Genomic DNA, 23,436 nt, shown 5'->3' on the forward strand with positions numbered 1-23,436 from the left:
TCTGTTCTTCTCTTTCATCCCCATATTTCTGTTCATTTGTCAAGCACAGCTAAAGGAAAAAAAAAAAATCAGCGGCAGGAAAAAAAAAAATTGAAATATGTCATCAATGTGGCCTTTTTTGTTTTATGGCATTAAATGAACTGCCTGCCCAGGCAGAAAAAATAAAGCAAGTATTTGAAGTTTGACATTATAACGACCAAAAGCAAAGCATGAAAGTGAGCCAGTAATCAAATACTTGGGTAGTGTATTTACCCAAACCTCTGCTAATGATGGTGTAATGCCACTGATGGATGCACATCCATGTCTGCCGTGTCATGGGCTGCAAGATGATGTGAAGTTAACTTGAACTCACGTTAAACATTATAATAAAAGTAGCCATGCTGGGATGGCACAGGGACATGGGCCTCACTTGAAGCTTTATAAACCAGTCAAAGCTGTAGAAATCAGCCTGGAGATGCTGGCAGATGTTCCCAGCAGCTGGGCCCAGTGGTCACAAGTCTTGTTTTCCACCCTGCATGAGGACAACTGTGTTGTCCCATTGGCCAAGAGGGTTCCTCTCCCCCTTCAACACGCCCATCCCGAGGAAGGAGCAGCAGAGGTATCTCTCCCCACCAGGGAGTCTGTGGAAGAGCTTCTCATCAAGCTGGGCCGATAATGGATTTTTTGGCTCCCTGGCCAAACCAGAAAACAAACAAAAAAAAAACCCAAAAAACCCCCTAGCACATGTTGAATCTCAGCTTTTGAGAGAAAAATATAAAACCCAAAACATGTCATATTGGGTTAACCTGAAACATCATCTTTGATTCAAATCCAAAGTACTTTGTTTTGCTTTGCTGAGTTATTTAACTCTTTTGTTCTAACTTTTGTCTTTTAATTTAGGTCAATTTAGAAATAAACAAATGCTGTTTGGAAACAAAAGGCTTAAAGGTTTTGCTTGGGAAATGTCAAATGTTTTAGCAAGTCTAAAGTGAAATGTTTTGACATTAAAAAAAAAAAAAAAGACAATAAAAGAAAAATCCTTGCTTTTTTCTAGCTGAAATCAATAGCTGAATTTGACCTGAAAGTGTAAAGAGTTTCTTTTTACTTCTAAAACTTAATTTTTAAATTAAATTACTTTTAGTGGCAAAAAAAAAAAAAAAAAATCCAAACCGCCCTATTGCCCAAGCATAATTCTTTTCTCCTGTTGCAAGAGAAGCCTCCAGAAACCTTGTGCTCTCCTGCTCAGGTGCCCGAGCTGGACATATGATTCCTGCAGTACCTTATGGATCTTCCTTTCCCAACCAACATCTATTTGGACGTAATAAAAATGCATCTGTTAATAACCACGTGGGAGATGGCTCTTCTTTGTAGAGTAGGGACCTTGGCCCATACATCATCTGCAAATCTATTCAAACCCCTTCTTTTTTCTCCCATGTGCCCTTGTTAAACCCGGTTCTTGTTAGATGGCCAGCTGTTTTGTCCAGGGAATAGTCAAGGTCATCTAAAGTCAGTGCTGATTTTGGTGGTGTTTGCTACTTAAATACATTTCTGAAGGTGATCCTCTCTTTGCTGCTTTCTCCTCTTCAATGCCTGCACTTATTAGAAATTGGCCAGTTGCTCCATTCTGAGCGAGCAGAGTTTATTTAAGCCGGTTATCCCATGCCATCCCAGTGGCATGGGCTACAGCTGGGTGTTACAGCACACACTTAAAAAATTGCCAGCTGGTAAGAAATGTGTTTGGACAATGGGGAGAGACAATAGCTGAGATAAAAAAGAGTAGAAGTCATGCTTGCTTTGAGGAAAGCAAGCACAATGCTGCCAGCAGCCATCCCCCACAGCTCTGAACTTGCGTTTTCCACGTCTCACATGCCTGGTCCGACTAACCCTTTCTCTGGGCATTACCAGGCTGAACATGTGTGAGAAACCCAATTTAGGGGTCAGGCCAGTCCCTTTGGCCGTACAAATGCAGAAGAAAAGTCTAGCCTGGCTGGCATAGGTGTCCATTAGCCTACCTAGTCCCATGGGACCACACATCTCTCCAGCCTCACCTGGTGCAACACAGCAAGCTTTGATTTTATGACTCCAGATGGGATTTGTAATGAAAGAGCAACAATTGCAAGTTAACTCTGGCACCACGAAACAGCGATGCTCCGTCTCACACCCCAGGTGCTGTGGAGGGGCTTGGGAGCTCTCTCAGCTGCCTGCTGAAGCGACACATGAGGCTCCTTCACTCCCCACCCAGGCAGAAGTGCAATTCCTCCACTCCCGGCGGCTGGGAAAGTTTACTGTGGAAACTGATACCCTCCTAAAAGTCCTCCTTCGCCCCGGTGTCACTGCAGGTAGGGCTGGGTCAGAGGATTTACTCTGGGGCTGCCTGGCATGCTCATTGTCCTCCAAGGCATGAATGAATGGGGTAATTTAACCCCGAGGAGATAACGAACCCCGTGTCTGTACCAACAGTTGTTATTAGCATTTCCCATGGAGCTGCCGGGTGTTGGTTTAAAGGGTCTTTTAACAAATTATCAGGATACCTGGCTCCTTCCAGGTGCTGAGTGTCTCCGTGACTTGGCTTCTCTCTGGTCATCAACTAAGAACAGACAGAAAAGCTTTAATTACCTTCAACTCTCGTTACACACCTGTCGGGAATTTGACACAAGGCTGGTGGGTGGTGGGTGCTATGTCTCACACTCCAACACACATGGTCAATCCCACTAAAGAAATTTTGCTCCTCAGAAAATACCTGCACTCAGGGAGCTTTATGAAACATTTCCCCACTTTTCTGGATATGTGCCAATATTTTTCCTTCAAAGTGGGAAGTAAATAGGTAGTAATGTACCAGTTTAGCCTAATACTGGTAGTGCTTATAACAATCTATATCAAACATTATGGAAAAAAATATATCAATATAAGATTATATCACTTAATTCAACTGGAAATTGGTTGTTTGCCAATATTTATGGATCGATTTCTTCCACAAGCAGATGGGCATGTTAATCCTGGCTGACTAGTATATGCCAGCAAAGTTCCCAGTTGATGATAAGAGGTTAGCTGGAATTCATTTACTAGTTAGCTGCAAAGTTATTTGCTGCTTATGTAAAATGTGATCATCGGCATCACATTCTCGGTCTCTGCTTATTTACGGCATCTGCCCATTCTCCCTTGGTTGCCACAGCACCAGAGCAGAGAAGAACTAGTCATGAATAGATGGGATGGGTGGGTTCGCCAGCAGTGATGGAATTTCGTCTCACACTGTCATGGAATAGTTGGTGTTGGTGGGCATGTTTTGGCTGTCTGAAAAAGCTATTGCATCAGTATCTGTCCCAAACCCACCTCACACAGAGCTTCCCTGCACACACTGAGGATTATTCAGGTGTCCTGCTGCTGGGGATCCCATCCCAGCTGCACTCTGCTGCAGGACGAGGAGGCAGAGCTGCAGAAGGACCCTTTGGATCTGCTGCAGGAGCTGCCGTATCTCCTGCAATTCCTTCTCCTCTGCATCCCTGCTCTCAACCTTAATCATCCCTGCCAGCTGTCCAGGCAGGGGGAGGCAGCCCTTTCACGGTGCCGGTGTCCCCAGTGCAGGGGCCAAGGCAGCCCTGGCATCCTCCAGGGCAAGCTGCCCAGAGGCCTGAATGAGCCAGAAGACAGCTAGTCACAACTTGAGCAGTCACAGTGCAGCAGCTCTTTTTTTGTCTTTCATGATGGCAGCTGTTTTGTTTGGGTTTTTTTTCCCCCGTGGATGGGGCTCAGTTGTGTAATTTCCCCAGAAATAACAGCCTCTCTTTTTTTTTTTGCCTTAATTGCCGTGTCATTTTGTGCGTGTGCAAGAGAGTCTGGGTTCAACTGGTGGGGTGAAAAGTGCAGGTTGTGACTACTCTATTACAACCTCTTATCCTAAAGTGCAGCATCACCTATATCCCGGGGCTCCGTGCCCAGCCAGGCAAGGTACCCGGTAGCAGGCACTGAGCTTTGGATACTTCACTTACCTGCAGGCAGAGGATTCAGCGTTTCAGTACCTATCTTCACAAAAGTCTGCAGATCTTAGATCAAAATTGTAATTACACCTTGAGTCACATTTTCCAGCAGATGAAATGCATTCTGCTCTGCGAAGCCATCTACCATTGCAAATGTCCAGCATAAAACAGCATATCAGTTTTATTAAGCAGGATGCTAGGCAATTTAATGGCCTGGTTTAATTCAGTAGAATTCATCCAGCTTAAGTATTTTTCCATCTTCTACTCAACCTGTTTTATGATTTATCAATTACCTATTTCACATATATCATGGGTTTAACTTTGTCACTCTGTAAATCATATTCCTGGCTGAAGAAATTGGGGTTTTTTTTACAATTCAAAAAACCCCCAACTCGTCTCTCTGCATAAGAGGCATAATACTTTCTGTGAAATATTTAAAACGTCATTTACAATAGATGCAATTCAGCAATGAGTCAGAAGATTTGCAGGATGTTCGTGAGGTTATAGTGACCTTTTGAGGATAAACTGTATTAACTATTAATCTTTCTTACAAATAAACCTTATTTCCATCAATAGGAGGGTTTTTTTTTTTCCCCTGCTAAGTATATGACCCCTTTTGGAGAAAGCCTCTCCCTGTAGCATTGCTGGCATCTCAGATAGTTTGAGAGGAGCTGCCCTCCCATTCAAACGCAGAGATGACTTTTCATTGACGATGGGAGGTTTGTGGGTGTCTCCCCCAGAGCCTTATTTTGTAAAGCATTTACTGAAACACTGCCTGAAAAAACAAACACGAAGCTTAAATGCCTCACCCGCATCCCAAGGGGACATTTCCATTCACTCTGGCGGGCGCTGGCCCAGACTCTGGCTGTGCAAAGGCATGGCAATATAATTGCAATAGGCCTTGCAACGGCACTACCAAATTAAAATTAAAATTTTGTAATTCTTTTCTTTTAATTGTCCATTGTATCCGATCCTGACCAACTCGTGAAGACTTTAAAAAACCAGACCGCTGGGTAAAATCCTGGCTTCATGGAGGTCAACGGCAGAAACTTCCACCAGCCTAATGAGCTCATGGGCTCTCCCCATGCCTGTTACGACTTTATTTATGTTGTGGTTTAATGAATGATTGTCTAATGCAGATGCGTAAATTACTCCAAATGAGACAGAGATCCCTGTGGTGGTTGGTGCTGCATGGAAATGTGATATTAGGCTGTCTCTGTCCCAAAAGCCTGGGGGTTGAGAGAAAAGATAGGGAGCAAATACTACAACTCACCTATGAATTTTAAACTGTGTAGTAAATTTTGCCATTTTGTGGTGTCACTCCTCTGGTTCAAACCCACATCATCAGCAGGCAAAAGGGAATTATTATTTTGCAAAAATACCCCCCAAAAGCAACAAAGTCATGTAGGAAACCTGCACCAAAGGAGAGCAAAGGCTGAAGCCTGCCACAAAACCCCCCTACTTGGTGATCACAGCTCTTTTTCACGGTCAGTAGTACTTTTGATCCACCATCATCTAATCAATAGGGATCAATTTAATGAACTGATATGCTAATTAAGTGGAGGTTTATGGATTTGGTCTGGAACATGACCACTGGTGAAAATGGTTTTAATTTGAGGTTTTAATATGGAAAATAGACCTTTCACAAGAACAGAATCACCTATTGAAGTTGATAATATTGTGAAAAACATTCATCTCATCCTCAGAAATGTACGCTCTTTATGTTTTTCAGAAATATAACAGAAAACGTTATCAAGAGCATTAGAGGGTTTTTTCTCTGTCATGAACCAGTTGGTTGCAAATGCTTTCAAATGGAAGCAACTCAGAAATTTCAAAAATGTTTGCAAAAAAAGACATTTTCACTTTTCAACCAACTCTGTTATTGATTTTCCAGGCTGAATAAGGAATGCTTGTTGAATTTTATGGAAACTGATAGTGGGACTATATGAAACTGGCCATAAAAGATAACAGATTTTGTTTTAAAGTCAGATAAAAGTTATAGTCCCATGTTATTTGGCATATGAATTTCCTATGATACCAATAAAAATGTTAGTTATAAAGCATTTCCTGAGGAATGGTTGTAACCCCAAATGATCATGGTTATTTGCTGAGGAAAATAGGTTTTATTCTGAACAATAAACCTATGCAGATTTATTAACCTGGGAAACACACAGCCATTTCATGTACCAATCCGGTTCAAGCTGATGGAATTAATAACACTGATATAATGAAAAATATCTTTTACACTCCAAAACCATTGCCTGCATAATGTCACACATAAAAGAGTTTACTTAGCAGCCCTTTAGCTCTATTTTCCTATTCTTCGCAGAAGTCTTCATTCACAATGGATTGGTTCTGTTTAAATGGTGATATTTGCTATGTATCATGTTACTGCGGCGCTATTCCCTATAGATGAATGAAAGCCGAGCATGAACTAACAAGAAAAATACTCAGAAGATGAAAATTCGAAACAACCAAAAATGCCTTTCGTGCTTTCAAGGTGATGGCAAGCGAGCCCGATGGGAGCTCGTGGCACCTCCAAACCCTCCCCAGCACGCTCTGCAGCAAGAGAGCACCTCAGCTTGCCTTGCTGAAAGTGTAAATAGCCTGAGCCTCTCTGGAATTTCAAACATGGAAAATAAATGGGGAGAAGACTAAATGAAGAGTTAAGTGAGGCTTGCTCCACACCCCCCTGAGCTCACCTGGGAAGCTGCCCGTTGACTCGGCGGAGGGCTAGAGCCGGGCTGTGATGAGTATCTGGAGGCTGAGCTCTGATGGTAGGTGTCAGGAGCAGCGCAGTGGGTCTGTCCTGCTTAGATCTGTATTCTCCCTCCCCTTTGAGACTGCAGCCCTAACTGCAAAGCATAACTCTATTAACAAAACAGCGCCAGAGGACACACGGCTATAAAAGCTTCAGCTGCCAGCTTCATTTCTTCTGCTCAGCTGGTGGCAGACCTGCACGGCTCCTGTCCTCCCGTGGGTTTGGGTGGCTGTGCAATGAGGGGCTCCAAAGGCACTGACCACAGCTTGCCTCGGCCTGCCACCCGCCCAGCTGCCTCCTGCCTGGGGAGCTCGGCGCTGCCAGCACTGGCACAGCCAGCTCCTTTCACCAGTGACTTGTAGGGCCCAGGCAACAGCCAAGCAAACTTCCTGCCATGCACGGAGAGAGGTCCTTGAGTTGTTCTCCTAAGTCAGTGACGTTTTCCACATTACCATGCAATTTTACCAATTTTTTTTTAGTGTAGGAATAGCTGTCATTTAAACTAAGAGAGTGCAAATAGGCTCGTTTAATCACCAGCTATCAGCTTCTAGGGAGGAGATATTTATGGAGGGCAAAAGCTAAAGCTGGGATGAGGATTCACCTTTGGAAAGAGACAACAAAGGTAAATACTGAAATGGCCAGTTGAATGTAAGGCTTGCTTTAATTGGGTATTAATGCCAGTGAAAATATAAGATTCAGTTAGAAGAATAAGGCTTTTTCCCCCCTAACATTGCCTCTTTTAATTTTTCTTCATTTTACCCTGAAACTGGCTACCACTGTTTAATTCACTCCACATTTCCCAAGGTCGAAGACCTCCATCCTGAGCAGCAGTGTGCTCCACAAATATAATTTCTTTCAGAGTGCAGAACAATATATGTTTTATTCCATCCACGGCCTTCACATCCTCGGGATAGTTGCAAGTAATGTTGGTGGGACAGCAGAGAGCTGTCAGAGAAGGTGGCCTTCAGGACCTCCATCCCACCTCAGTCTGTGGAGCAGAAAGAATGAGAAAGAAGGTAGTGACAGCTTTTGGGGGAAGGTCTGGCCCCAGTATTCCTCATTTTGGGCCAAGGAGATACCAATACGGCTGAAGCAACACTCAAGATGCTCGGTGCTGGAGCCCCTCTTCATAACCTCCTGAGGGTCAGAACACCAGGACAGCCAAGTCCCAATTGTGGGCTCTGCCTTTTCCCATACAGAGTTTGCTCCCCTGAGTACTCTGTCTTTTCAGAATAATTGACCTCAAAAATGCCTCTGAAACCATCACTGGAAAATCAGGTGGGAAACTCGTTTGCCTGACTTTGGTACCTCCTTTCAGAAACCATCAGCTCTCTTGATGACTGTATTGATAGAGATCAGCATTTTCTCCATATGTTTACTGAGCAGCCTTTGTAGCAGGGGTGCCGTATGTGCAAGCAGAGCACTGACACTCTCATCACACAGACCTGACACCTCCAATGCAGCCAGCACCTCCACAGACAGAGAAAGCACATAAACACATGTAATGCTCCCCCCAAACTATTATAGCCTCACCTGACACATAATGCTTACAAATGGGAGCGAGAGGGTTAACAGAGGAATTTGGATTTTGTACAAATCAGAACATTCTGCTTTTATAAATGTTTGTATCTATATATAGAGGGGTGAACATGCTGGCTAAACTCTGCATTTTTATAAAGCAGAACCTAAGTCTACAGGCCACGTATTAAGCCAAACAGCATGTTTTCAGGTAATTAGTGTTTATAATCAGTTTGTAAAGCTAAAGTGACTCCAGATCGCAATGCTTTCAAGAAAAAAAACATGTAGAAAAGATTTTTTTTCTTTGTGTATGCATGCAAATGCCAAATTAACATCTGCATACAATATATGCTCTGGTCAGACCCAAAATATTGTTGTGGTTATGGCCAATTCACTTAAAAGCCTATATGTTTAAAACCTCACATTAGTATGGATGAAATGTTTTCTGTTCCTTTAACTTTTTTTAGGGTTGGGGTTTTTTTTAAGTTAAAGTTTCACATTAATGGTACTTATAAACCACAGCTGTTTCACTGTACCATATAACAATAGTGTTTTGTATCTGAGCAAGTTTGGAAATCTTCATGCTTACTCAATCCTTCCAAAACCAAAAGCAACCCCACTTGTTCCTTGAAATGGAAGAGGTATCTGTAGTGTTTGCAAAACAATTAGATTCTTGACAACTTTTCATAAAAATGATGTTTTGTTATTGCTTCGGAGATGAGATGAAATTCAGTCCCAGAGTCAGATGAAATTTGACAACTCTGGCTCTGGGACCTTTTTCTGTTCTTGCTGCAGAGAAGGGAAGGCTGACCGGGCTACCTCGCCTGCACCGGAGGGTCTCTCCGAGGATGGAGACACACCTTGGGTGCTGCGGAAAGGCGAGTGAGGCCCTTCTCCTCACTGAGCAGTGCAGTCGAGCCACAGCCTGTTGGCTCGCTGTATAGTGTTTATAGCACCTACACATGTTTCCGCAGTGAAAACATGAGTCCTAGGAGCTCAAGCCAGCTGTACAGCCTCTGGGTGAAGCCATCAGCAGACCTGCCTGCAGGTCCCCTCTGAGGAGCTTCAGCAGCAGGAACCAAAGTTCATCAAACGCTCACTGACTAATGTCTTCACAATGCAAGGTTTTTTCCCACGCAGCCATCCTCGTGAACGTGTTTTTCAGATGAGGGCTTGGAAGAGTGCTTTGCCCTCCCAGGCTGTTTCCGTTACACCATGTTTACTCTTCCTTGTCCTCTTCTGTCCCTGGTTGGCCTAATTGCGTTGCCCAAGCTGGCATGGCAGGGTCTGTGCAGAGCTACCCTGCAAATGCAAAAACAAATGCCTGGGCAAAGCACCACGGAAGGATCTTGGGAACAACCCAGCAGTAAAATGGCAGATGAAATTCAGCAACCCTCTCGTAAGACCATCCTTTCATGGACACACAGGTGGCTACTGTTAGCAGTTTCCTACCTTCATGTTCAGACTCACTGGGGATCTCTAGGACATCCTGCCACCCAGGACCCAGGTTGGGAAGTCCTCATGTACGTATTGCCAAACCCTAAGTGCCTCTGCAAGCCTACGCAGACACAGGAATCTCTGCTGCAGACTCCAGGTGTACAGCTTGGCTTTGAGAGAAGTGGCTTGTGCTCGTTGACTTTGGAGGTCACTAATTGACTCCACTGGTGACTACGAAAAGTGATAGGCATGCATGAGGATGCACACAGGCAGGATACATGCCACTCCCCTGCCAAAAGCAAGGAGAAGATCAAGTTCCTGACAGAGCATATTTTATTCTCACTTTCAAGAAGAATATGAAGCAGTTTGTTGGGTGGCGGGGTTTTTTCAGCATATTTCATTTTCCTCAAAACTCTGGTTTTCCAGGAGAGGTTTTGAAGTGGCCCCACTTGTAATCTGACCTAATTTCTCGTCATATTTGTGTCACTGGTTCTGGGGGTCATACTAGGATGCTGACAAGTATTTCTGACTTTAAAATATGACTCTTTGGCAACCCAGAGAGGAAAAAAGACAAATACCCCACTCTCTTGGTAGTGTTTCTGCAGAAAAAGGATGGGGGTTCATGGCACAACACAACTGCAACCAAGACTGTCCACAGTTGCCTGGGTCACACCCTGTTTTATATTGTGCGCCCAGTTATTTTCTCCCATGGGTGAGTCCCCAGGGGCCAGCAGAAACTGCAGCCCAAGGAGTGTGAGAAGCTGGGTTCACTTCTTGCGACACAGGGAGTTCTGGATCCAAGCCCTGCACATCTCCACAAACCTGCTGTCTTCTGGGGGTCAAGTGGGATCAGAAGAAGGCTACAGCAAATGGTAGTCCTCTTCTGGCAGGTACCACCCCACAGAGCATGGGTGCAATCAGAGCCTGACAGACCGTGGCTGGCCCTTGGGTGTTGCACACCCCAGGAGTGGCCCTGGGACTTTATGTAAGTGCATGAGGTTTGGCAGGTCCATCCAAGGCCACCGCAGCTGGGATCAGCTGGCCAGATCTCCTTTTTGGCAAAGCGAGGTCTTCCCTGTGGGAAGGGGCACAGAAACAGCACTGGGTCAGAGCAGAGGCAATTACAGCTCCTAAGAAATAAGCAGGGACTATTTTAAGGCCACTCCCCAAGGCTTACAAAACCAACCCTGCCCATCAATCCCTCCCACATCCCCTTCCTTGTGCGAAGACCTTCTGTCTATCACAGTCCCTTTTGCCTGAGCAAGTGGTCTCAGGGAGATCTCCTTTTTCACACCTGTCATGAAAACCAGCTGCCCGGTGGCTGAGCCTGACCCAAATTAGCATCACCAAGGACACAGGCGGGCAGGGCTTGGCTGCTGTGTGCTGCACTTGGCAATGGCACACAGACACAAAGCCCTGCCTTGGTCTTATGGGGAGAGTGGGCAGGGAACAGCACAGCTCTTAAGGGCATTTTTTAATGGCAATCTGAGGTACAGGGTGCTCCTTGAACCTTCTCCTGCACTCGCCTGTGAGGACTGCCCAGGTGGATCTGCTTTCTGACCCTCCAAATCCACCCTTGTGCTCAGAGCAGACCTGCTTTGTAGTTTATAGCAACCATGGAGCCTTGTTTTCATCTTCCTCTAAAGACTATGTGAAATTTTACATGATAAGTAACACCTTCTTGCTCTTTTCTTGCTGGCTTTTACCAACCATGAAGGGAAATCTGTCAGACCTTTGTCAGAAACATTCTTTATAATAAAATTAAAGTACCTGCTGTTAGATCTTATGCTCATGAGAAGAGATGCATCCTCACTGTCTCACTGGAGCTGCATGGATTTCTGCAATCTTCATGTTTAAAAAAAATTTTAGTCCTATGTATATTTAGAAGTAATCTCTATTAGCCCCTCAGTTCTTCAAGAAACTCTTTAAGAGTTTAGGGCTTTGCATGTGTGTAAGCATCTGCAAGGTTGAAACCAAAAGATGTTTCAGCCAGCCCCAAAATGAAAAACGTAAATATGAAATATTAAAACCAGATCTGCTCTAGAGAAGAACTTTGACATTGCCACAAATCTGAAGAAGAAAGGGAAAACTCTGGCATATAAATTCAAGATGACATCACTTTCTGAGAACCTTATGCCAAAACAGTGCTATCTCTGGGAGAGCTTCAGTGAAAGCTTTTGTCATCTTTGCCAGGTTAATATAACTTTATGATAAAAAATACTTTCGTATTTATACTGCAGGATGGGGGGTAGGAGGGAGGGGATATTTTTCCCCAAGGGAAATATTACATTCATATCTGTAGTATCAAGTCAAGAAACAGAAGACTTGCCATCTTTGCTCAAGTCATTGATCTTCCTTCCCCAACTTGTTCCAAAATCCATTGACACACAATGCTTCTGAAAGGAGACCAAAAACCACAGTGCTCCTTGGTGGCTGAGTAATGCTATACTTAGGGCTCAGGAAATTTCTTCCTTCAATTTATCGTCACCAGCTTTCTACAAATTATTGAGGGGAGCCTTTGTCAAAATTCTGACACTGCTGCTCCCTTTTAGATCTTCTCCTGAATCAATCAATTTGGGGAAGGAAGGATCCAAAAAGATAGAATGAAATACAAAATTATAAACACTTTTCTGGAAAACACCTTCTTATCGAGTGCAATCTTCATAACTCACTTCCTGCAGGAATGCTGCCTCGGCCCCAAGGTTGTGCCCTTGCAACAGGGCAATGCAGCCCTGGATCACCTCCGTGAGTATCTCACTGCTGTAGCAAGGTTTGGGGCTTATATGTTTGGGGAATCATGAAGAAAAGAGTGGTTTGCATCTTCACCCTGGAATCCAGTGAGGAAATAATGTTTTCTCTAGTTGTCCGCAGCAGGCAGAACTCAGATTTGCGCACGGTGTGTACACAGTCCCAGAGGCCCTGCAGCAAAGGAAAAAAAGCCTACAAAAATCTTTCAGATCCCATAACTACAGTGTTCAGATAAAGGCTAATGCACATGGTGGATTTGTAGCCATGCTTGGTTTGAGCCCAGGTGATTGCTGACCTCCACACACCACAGACTGACTCTTGATGCTAGTAGCTACCTTCTCTCTAAAGCTTCGTATTATAAATGTCTCTCAGCACCTCCAGGAAATAAAAGCCTGTTCTCCAGCCTCTCACTATCAGGCCGGATGTCTTGGATACCAAGTAAGCAACATAAATATTGCAGCTGTACTAGGTGCCGATGTTAGCTGGGGCTTACATGAGCAGAATTACAACTGCAGAGATTATCGCGGTCACCTTTGGAACTCTCTGGGTAACACATCTGGTCCAGCAATATGCTGTGTCGCTCCGTATAGGAGCTATATCAGCAGAGCTGAGGGCTCTGGAGATTTCTGCCCCACAGGGAAGGACAGAACTCAGCAAGCAGGCACCAGGTGAAGGATCTCCTTGGGGTGACAGGCACTACCACAGTTTCTTGGGAAAACTCTGGATTTCCTCAAGCTAATGCCAATATTCCCATTGGCATCCAAAGAGGCTAGGTTTTCACTCAGAGCTCTCTTCTGAGCTTGCTCAGAAGTAATGAGGAAGCTGCATTTTGGCTTCTCCAAGGAGCTGAGGTGATAAAGCGTTGGCTAGTGTACTGCTGCTATGCAAAGCTCTGAAGAAGAGCCTGGTCCTGCTGCTGAGACCTGGAGTGGCAGGAGCAACTGTGGCAGGGGACAGACAGGAGGTTAAATCCACTGCACGCGGCAGCAGATGCTGCTTCACAACCAGAATCTACATGTATGTGTTGTTGGTGCTTCTTGTCATGGGCCAGGAGAAAAAACAGAGAGGACTTTCTAGAGTGGCAGTTAGAGAAACAGCTTAAGGCGGCTGTAACTCTTCAAAGCCATTCAAGATATCTGTCCAAGACAAATCCCTTATCAAAAACAACTACCTTGGGAATGCTGAAGCAGGGATGCCAAAATTGGATTGCCTGAAGTGAGGCAGAGATCCTGCTCGGTACGTGAAGGCATTGGCTTTCTGGCACAGAGCAGCCAGCACAGGCACACGGGAGGTGGGTTTGTAACCGGAGCTGCCAGGGAGATGGACAGCCCAAGGAAGAGGAATCCAACAGTGGAGGCCAGGTTTCAGAGGCATGAGCTTTTAGGGGCTGTAACCCAGCCTGGGTAGTGTAAAGCTCGTCCCTGACTATCAGCGTTTTTAGCAACGCTTGTCTGAGACACGTCTAGATTTCATCACCTCACATGTTTGGGTTCTCCCTCTGTCAAATATATTTGCTGTTAATTAAGGCAATTCAAATGAGACTGGGTGACTGTCAGGGCAGGGATATGTTGGGATAGCCCCTGGCATGGGAAACACATCTGCCATAGCCTCGTTACAGCGCAGGGAGGTGAGGAAGTGAGAAGCTGATGAGTAGAAAGCTCTGGAGATTGTGAGGCATGGCTACACGTGCCAGCAGGGCTTTACCTGTGGTCTGGCTGCATTCTAGCTGAGCTCACAAACTAAAGGGATGGGAGAGAGAACTGCCTGGGAGGAGGATGAAAATTGCCAGCACACAGGCTTCCTTGGGAGGATAAACTGATTTATTCATTTGGTTCAGGCTGCCCGTGATGCAATCATTTTAGTATCCATTTTATTTTATTTACCCTGCTGAGTTCCTACTCTGCCCAGAGACCTACAAGATCTGGATGCTTCCCCAGGAAGTATTGGCAGTGTAAGAGTTAATCATTACCCTGGTGGCTCCTAACCTCAGTACCCTCTCAATAATTCAATGTCTCTTCTAGAAGACTCATTTGGCTTTGGACAGTTATTGGGCATCTCAAGCTGCGAAATGAGGACCTGAGCTGGGATGTTTTCTGCTTTGGCCATGGACTGTGAGCAGCCAAGAAGGGTTACGAGGAGGGTCTCTGCAGCAGTTGGCATCAGTGGCAATCTACTGGTGGGCAAGGCTGGGTCCAATCTGGTCCCCCACCTAAACCAAACAAACTGAGTGCCCAAAATTTTATTTATCAAGAGGAAATGTTATGAAGTGCCTGAGTGATTTGGGAATCAAATTCCCATTTTTCAAAACCTACTTCAGCAATTGTGGGAAGGTTTATAAATTTTCAAATGATGGTTTGGTTTTCAGCTTCTGTTGTGAGCCAGTGAGAGCTGGGCACTTGTTCTTGTGTGTTCACCTGTAAATGCTCTAGAGGGTGAGGATTTAGTTACAAAGAACCCCAAACATTTGAACCAGTACAATTTTGAAAACTGTATGCTGGTGGCTGTTTTCAAAGTTAACTAGTTTTTACTGAAAACTGACCCCTGTCTGAGGGCCAGATCTTTGGCCAGTGTGATCTCCAACACCACTCCTTAACCAGGTGTCCATGGCCTTCCAGGGTGAGTTATTAACACGGTCGCACACACACACACACACAAAAACCCAAACAGAATGCTGCAGAGAAGGTGCCTTAACAAAATTCCTCATAAGCAAAAGAAGTTACAGTCTAGAAAAATAACAGTTTTCGCAATTATATATCATCAGTCTAAAGTTTCTCTTCTTTGGTTATTTCCCAAGATCATCTGTGTTTTCCTGCTGGTGTAACAGGAAGACCCAAAGTGCACAGAGTCAAGCACAGGAATTGTCACAAGCTGGCATAGGCAGGGACTGGATCTGTGTGCATATGTGTATATATGTGTGTGTATGTGTATTTGTAGATATATGTGTATATACACATATATGTATATATATGCATGTGTCTAGATATATGTATACACATATATGTATATATGTGTATATTATTTATTTATTTGGTTCAGGACTGGAGTACAGACTGTCCAAGATGCATTCATTTTAGTGTCCATATATGTATATATGTGTATATGTATATATATGCATGTAAGTATATCTGTGTGTATGTATGTGTGCAGAAATATCCTTTATATACTTTATTCCGCCATAAATATCCTTTATACACACCATTGCTGTGGTCAGAGCCAGAGCAGGGAGGCAGATGGATCTCTAGGCCCATCAATATTTGGCTCTTAACAACAAGCAAAAGTCTGACTGTCACCTGCTGCTGGTGACCTGGGCTCGCTAGCACAGACATGGGACACCTGGGGTTACACAGGATGAAGGGGATCTATTCTTCTTGGACTAACATCAGCATCACTTGATCTCTGAGGGCACCACCTCTCCTCCAGCCAGCTCCTGTTCCAGGCTGCTCCCCATGCTGACACCGGATTAAGGTGGGACGTGCGGGGACCTTGTCTGGAGCAGCAGAGGACAGTCCAAAGCATCGGGCGATGGGGAGGCAGACCTTGTGAGAACAGCCACAGCCTGTACTTATGCCAAACATCTGCAAGCCCCACTTCCATGGCATGGCTTCTTTCTAACCAGAGCAATGGTTTTAAATCTTTATCATTCTTAACATGCTAAAAGAAAATAAATATGTATTCCACCAGCGAGTCTCCAGTAACAAAGTGCAGGTCTTTGAACGAGGTCTGTAATGTTCTCCATCCTGCTCCGTGCTCTCAAAAACAGTGCTAAAGATATATGGGGCAGGTAGAACTGATGGAAACAGTTTCAACCTCATTTTTTTCTGTCAGAAAACGCCATTTCATCAAAATTGACATTTTCCAAGGGATGGTATTGATTTTGACAAAACTGTCGCTGAAAAAGTGTCAGAGTGGATTGTTTCCACCCTCTAGCTTTGTTCTGATAAACTCAAAAAGTTCTGCTCCAATCAAGTCCAATTTTATCTGGATTATGTCAGTCTGCATGCGCAGAGAGGAATTTGCTGTGAGTCTGGATCATGGAGAGGCAAGAACAGCACTTCATGTTGCCCTGCTTAAGAGACTGATTTTATTTTGGAATTTATGTGGGGTCTTTGCTCCCAGCATTTTTCTTTGATGGAGAATGGATTAAGCAAAGTGCATGGGGTGGACATGGAGTTCCCCTGAGGATTCTCCACATGGCCACTGGCCTAAAGGCAGGACTTCACCAAAAGGCAGAATAACACCTTGCTGTTCAGCAGTCTTGCAGACAAACTCTGCACACTGGCCGACAGAGGAGTGATTGCCCTTCAGTGCTGGCTCAGGGGGTGCCAGGGAGCTCCTGGCCAGCATCAGGCTGCAAAAAGCCCAACACATCAACAATACACTAGGCACTTTGGAGGTTGTTCTTTCACTGGAGAACTGACCTGCATATGCACAGAGTCTGATTTCCAGACTGAAGCCAGGCAGAGCTGCTTCAGAATGGCTGCTGGCCACAGCCCTCTTTTGACAGTCAAAAATGTCATCTTCTTCCCTTCTCTTATTACGGAGCAAGTGAGGCAACTAGCCATCCTCTCAACTTCAGTAGGTCTTCATCCTTGCAAGATGAGAAAATTCTGTATTAGCTATAGCTCTGGGGAGGTTTCAAGGTGTGAATTATCTACCTCCAGCAACTTCCAGTCCTTCTCCACCCCCTGTTAAGTTCCCCCCAGACCCTCTAAGCTACCCTTTCATGCCATCTGCATTGGGATCAGTCCGATTTACCTCCAGACACAGGAAGGAAAGGCTGAGCACTGGGCAGGGGTGGCTTTCCCCTCCTCAGTTTGGATGTTCAGACCATGGTTTGATCTCCAAACATCCTGGACCTCTAACTGGAGAAAGACATGCCCATTTTCAACTGGAAATGTCTAAGTTTCTAACTGGAAGCGCCCAGTAATCTCAGTAGCATCTCTTGCTGCTGGACCATTGCTAGCACCTGCACCAGGACCTCTGTTTTGCACTCTTAAATGCATTAGTCATCCAGAAGCCTCTGCTCAGACCAAGTCCAGTTGTGCCCCCTTCACTGGGCTGGGCTGATCTGGGTGTTTGTACAGCCAACAAGACGCAGCCCGTGTCACAAGGCTCACATTCTTGCAGCAGGTGAGGGGGGAGCATGGGGCTTGCTCCTGGGGGGACACAGCTTCCAAGAGTGTTTTCTCACTCGGCAAGGTTTATTCTTAACCCTCCCCACTGGGGACACCTAGTTGTGATGTCCTCAACCTGACTCAACAGGCGGCAGCAGATCTGCATGGGGACAAGCCACCAGTTCTTGCTTTTCAGTTGCTCTGCCTGCACCAGAAATGCTGCCAGGCCGGGAAATGGGGTGGGGACGGGCTTTGAGGTGAGCAGCTGCAGATCTGTGTGTGTCTATGAATGCACACAGGCAGCTGATCCCAAACGAAGCCCATCCAGCTCGGCGATAGCGTTGGTCAGGATGGATAACAGAGCCACAGCTTCCTTGTGAAACCTCCTCTCTCACAGCAAATCACGGTGGGGAAAGGAAGACAGCTACAGCTTCCAAAGACCTGAGTTAAATCTACTGTCTGAAATGATCCCCCCCAAAAGTGTTTTTTTTTAATGAGAAAGTCCTTTCCCTAATCATAGTTAAAATTGCATTTTTAGTAAAGGCTACTGACAGTCAAACAGTCAAGAAAAGAACAGAAACCAGACATTTGACTGCATGAAAGCCACTCTGCTGTTACGCAGCACACCTCATTCTGCTCCCCGTGCCTGACCGCCTTTGAGCAGCATCCCATGGATTGTCACGGCAGTACTTAGTGACAGCTCAACCCTAAATACCTGCAGAAGAGCAGGTTTGTGCTGCAGCTGAGAGTATGCTCTGTGTTTCTGCCTATTCCTGGCTGTGAAAGTGGAGGCTGCCTGGCCAGCTGCTGGTACATGTTTGTGAAACAATAGGGTCTCCCTCTGGTGGCAAATTCCACACGAGGTGTGCTAACATCGCAAGGATGGGGCTGTGGGACATGATGCATCCCATCATGGCATGGACAGAGCCCCACTCATCTCAGCCCCAAGGCTGGGTCCCCAAGCTTGGAGTGTGGTGCCTTGCCCACATGCAGCACTCCTCTGGCCACGTGTGCTCAGCAAACGCTTGTGAAAGGATGTCTTTGCCACGGGGCTGTGGCGGATGCTAAGCATCAAGTTGTTGTTCAGGGGTTTTGGCAGGTTCATGACAGCTTTGGAAGGGAATAAAGCAGGCACTCATGCACCATCCCAGCAGGACACTAATTAAAAGGATCAGACTCTATGCTACATCTCGGTCTGACTCCAGCCCTCATGTCTCACTCATCCCAGATATCCATCAGAGCCCTGGTCCTGTCTCTGTGGGGTGCAGGAGTGCTGTCACATCCCACATGGGGTGGGGGAGAAGAGGGGTCACAGCTGGGTCCCCACAGAGCAGGGTGCTGCAAACCCAGCTAACAACAAGTACCAGCATGAACATGGGGCACTGGGAGGCGGGTGGGTTTGGGGTGCATCCAGCCCTGAAGCATCTGAAGGGCTTTAGGAACCAGAAGATGCTGCAGGGCTAGATGTGGTTGGCAGAACAGAACAGCTGCCTATGGGACACAGCATAGTATTCTCAGGCTATTTCCACCTTTTTACAATGGGCTGCCACCTTGTTGGTGGGCATTCCCATTTACCTAGACCCCTCCACAGTGCAGGAGCTCAACATGGGGAACCAGCTTCTCCCAGCTCCCCAGCAGAAGAGCTTTAGGGGAGCCCTATACAGAGGATAGACAAGTTTCTTCATGCTCATGAGCAGTGAAGTTTCAGTGCTGGGGATGTGAAGGGCTCCTCTGACCTCCAGACCAGCAGAGTGCTGAGAAAGGCAGGGTTTGGGCTGTCCCCATGCTCCCCTCTTCCCTGGGAGGGGTTGTATTTCCCTGGCTGCTGTGGTGTTGGGGCAGACAGAAAGGCCATGTGTGCTGTGTTCCAGCTTTAAGAGAGTTGCTGTCAGTCATCTTTTCCAAAGCTGCTCTGCCACATACTAAAATGTAACTTTAAATGGATAAACCTGGCAGGAGACTAGCCAGAGGTGTTAGTCATCGGTTTCAGGTGACTCGTCTGTCCTCGCATCCTTTAACATGTAGTCAGTGGCAGCTTGGTGGCAGATCTTGCCTACTTAAAATTTCCTCTTTTCTCTCCTGTGCTTTGTAGTCAGATGCAAAGACCAGCTCTAGCTAGAGGCTTTGCAACAGCAGAGGCAAAACTGAACTTTGCCACCCCGAGGTTGAAGGCAAAATAATTTCCTGGGGTGGGATGTCAAATTTGGCATCCTTCTCACTCACTCCCTCCCACAAAGACACACTCTCTACAAAAACCCAGGCGTGTATTCTCCTGCCAGGATATTTCCTCCCTGCCCAGCTGTAGGACCTTCCCCTTCTCCAGACAATGAAGGGACTAAAGCCAATGGCAGCGGCTGGTGGAGGCAGGGAATGCAAAAGCCCAGCGGAGCCCATCCTCAACACGCCCCAGACGGCTGGACAGGAGGGGGATAACAAACGCCGGTGGGTGGGCTGAGAGGGGCAGCCCTGCTGCCAGCCCCCCACTCACCCATGGCCAGGTGAAGCGAGTAGGAGACAGCCCAGGGCTGGGGGGTGTCTGTCCACCTCCCTGCTTGTGTCCAGAGCTGGTCTGTAACATCAGGAGTCATCCCGTGGGGCCATAGGCCCCCCTGATGGAGGGAAACCGTGAATCTGCATGCACAGCTAGGCACGGGGAGCAGGGCTGCAATGCGCTTGCAGCAACACCAGGCCCCCCCTGGGTGGGTGGGTGCACGAATCCAGACCTGACACAGAGCAAATCCTCCCAGCCAAGTGCCCCTGAGATCCCACCTCTCAGCTGCTCACAGGCAACCCGCAGATGCTGCCTGAGGCTGGGGGACACCAGCAGAAGCCATGGTGCTCAGACAGATCCTGAGGGAAGGAGGTCAGTGGCATGTGCCCACGGTAGTCACTTTTTATTAAGGTTTGTTATTATAAAAATATATCGTAAAACATTGTGGCATGTTGGTCCATTTGCACTCCGGGGCAGAGGCACTGGAAGGCTGGGACAGAGAGGGTTTCATCGTGAAGCTTGTCTGGCCGCAGCCTGGGGAAGCCAGAAACCATTCTCTGGAGGAAACAGGCTCTCTTGGGCTGGAACAGAGCCAGGGACACTCCAAGTGATGGCTGGGGACAGAGGTATTTGCTGCCCTGCATCCAGTGGTCTTCAGGGACATGAGGAGGAGAAAGAAAAACTGAAAGCAATGGGGAGGGGAAAAAAAAAAAAAGACAAAATAAAGAAGGAAGACTGAGTCTCTTCTGTCACCCCTTTCCAATCCAATGAATGTACAGTGTCCCTCTGGGCAGTATGAGCGAACACCCCAGCGCAGCGATTTGCCATGGGAGATTGTCACCAGGCTGTCTCCACGTCCCCAAAGGCACCTGACGGAGGCGGGTAGTACTTTGGGTACAGGTTGGTGGCACTTTGGGCTTCGTTTACAGCTTGCAGGTGCTTATTCCAAGAGTCACTGTCCCTAGAGTGCTACTCCGTGGCTCTAGGAAGAGGATGCTGGGATAGAGAGTCCGTGGATGGTATTTAGAGGGTCTGGAGACTTCCCCACAGGGCTGGTAGGTTTTCTGTCCACGGCTGTAAGAAGGGTAGAGGAGGAGGGAATAAAGGACAACAACAAGGCAGTGTATTGACTCCAAAGCACGTCGCTGGTGCCAGGTACACCCCACATTTGCATGCACATGGACCGTCCTCCAACTGCCCCCCAAGAGTGGCTCTGTCCCTCTGGCCCCCCCATCGAGCTGTCTCCAGGAAAGCCACCCCTTCTGAAAGGGGCTGCCAGACTCCATGTATCAGACCTCTTCAGGGGAAACAGAGAGGAAAGTGGGGATCAGTCTCCAGAGCAATAGGGACTGTGGTGATGCCAAAGCCCCTCTGCCATTGCCAGGGGTCAGCATCTGCCTGGGGAGGTGACCCAGACCCCTCCCAGCCACACCAAGAACATGTCCCACCAGTGCCGGGAAGGGAATGGGGAAGGGAAGCGCATCTGCACAACCTGCCAGCTGTAAGTAAACTCCTGTTCAGTTTCTCCCCAGCACAGCCCAAGGCTGGGCCAGGCCCTGTGAATCCCCCCTCACTGTCCACACATGGGCCTTTGGGGTGGGGAGGGGTGCAAAGTGTCCTGGGGCCGCTGTGGACATTGGGATAAGCAGGGAGAATTTTCTGGGAAAATCATGGCTGTGCATTGGAAACGGTCTGGATTGGAGGACGAAATTTTCTGGCTGAGTTTGTCTTTTATTTCTATCTCCGTATTTATTTATTTCCTGCTCTCTGCTTTCTTTCACTCTCTCTGTCCCTTTCCTTCCCGCTGCCTCTCCCCACTTCCTCGCGGGCAGTGGGCCTTCCTCCACCACCCCCCCCTGCTTGGGGCTGGGTGGAGCGTTTTGCCAGATAATCCAATATTTGGTTTGTCCCAGATAAGTAACGGAACCAGAAAACTGATCCGAATTAAATTAAATTGTTAAAAAGGAAAAAAGATTTTAAGGGAAAAAAAAGAAAAAAAAAGAAAAACATGCAAAACCAAAACCCGCAAATGTTTAAAGAAAGTCTGTGGGCCTTTCGGCAGAGCCAGCTTGAAGATTAGCAAGTCAGAAAACTCAGTCACTTAAAACACCTAGAAAAATATACTAAATTAACAGCAGGTCATCTTTCCTTCTTCATTCGTTTTCTTGTCTTCTTTCCTTCCTTGTTTCTTTCCTTCTTGCTCTCTCTCTTTCCTTTTCTTTCTTTTTCCCTTTTTCTTTCCTTCCTCTCTCTCACTTTCTCGCGACCCGTTTCCTTATTATTTTTCCAAATAATTGGTTTACGATTATCTATTTTCACCCATTAATACTCGCAATAACTCATCCCCGGGACTCGCAGAAGGTTGCCGTAGTTAGAAATGGTAAAGGGTCGTATTTAAAAAAAAAAAAAAAAAAGCCAAAACCAAACCAACAAAAAAACCCAAAACCAAAAACCCAAACCAAAAACCCAAAACATCAAAACAAAGTAAACACCCACACCACCCCCCCAACCAATAAAGAAATGGATTAATAAGTGGGAAATTAATTGCAAACGTGAAAACGCATAGGAAGTCTAATACCACGAAAAAGAAGAAATGTTTCGACGGGGATTTTATACCCAGAACAGGAGAGTTGGGATTTTTAAAACGAAACCGCCTACCGAGGAAATAAAGCTTCCATCAATGAACCGAAATAATTAGCAAAAGAAATGTCCCAATTAACAGCCTCTAGTACAGACGTTCAAATCACACCCAGGTGATTCTCATGGGGGGGGGGTATCTTTAAGTACTCCCCACGGCGGGGCACTTATCATACTAATAATTCCTAGTCGAGCCTTTTCTGCGTTATGCGCACGGCTTCCCGGTAAGATGGATGCCGTTAGTATGTCTTTTTATCGTTGTTCATATTCGGAGGACCTGGGGAACAGCAGCAGCTCCGGCCCTGCTCCGCCGCACCCCGCAAATTCCGCCTCCGGGGAGGGGGGAACGGGACGGGACTGATGGGGGACGGGGACACGAAAATCGAAGGATTCGACCAAAATTCTCCCGCTTCCCTGTAGATTTCCAGCGCACACCAAGTGCGAATGAACAGAAAAACGGATTTCTAGTTTATAATCCCGATGTGCTGGCTGAGGCTGGGCGGGAAGGCGCTGGTCGCGGGCTGGATCGGGACCCATCGAATACTGCGGCGGGAGGCACCGGGGGAGCTCCCAGCCCCCGGCGGGAGCGGGGGCACAGAGGGGACCGGGTCTGCCCGGGGTATGGGTGACGGCATGGCAAATCCCGGGGGCCGCAGCCGCCAGTCCGTCCGGCAGCCCCAGAGCCCACATGGGAGGGGGGAAATATTATAGATAATCAAAATATTCAGCGAGGTAACCTTTGCCTGAAGGTGGGGGGACCCGCATCAACTCCCTTAG

The 23,436-nt window shown here is 46.7% G+C and overlaps 1 long non-coding RNA gene across 1 annotated transcript; it reads right to left on the reverse strand.

The window, feature by feature from the left end:
• Nucleotides 1-6,475: 6,475 nt before the first annotated feature.
• LOC113478270 lies at nt 6,476-21,004 on the reverse strand. The gene is made up of 4 exons (XR_003398027.1): nt 20,897-21,004; nt 13,118-13,125; nt 12,119-12,124; nt 6,476-6,489 (listed from the first exon to the last, which is right to left on the reverse strand). It is a non-coding gene; the product is annotated as an uncharacterized LOC113478270 (long non-coding RNA).
• Nucleotides 21,005-23,436: the final 2,432 nt, after the last annotated feature.

Source organism: Athene cunicularia (assembly GCF_003259725.1).
Source record: "Athene cunicularia isolate RWA chromosome 3 unlocalized genomic scaffold, athCun1 chr3_part1, whole genome shotgun sequence".
Lineage (NCBI taxonomy): Eukaryota > Metazoa > Chordata > Aves > Strigiformes > Strigidae > Athene > Athene cunicularia.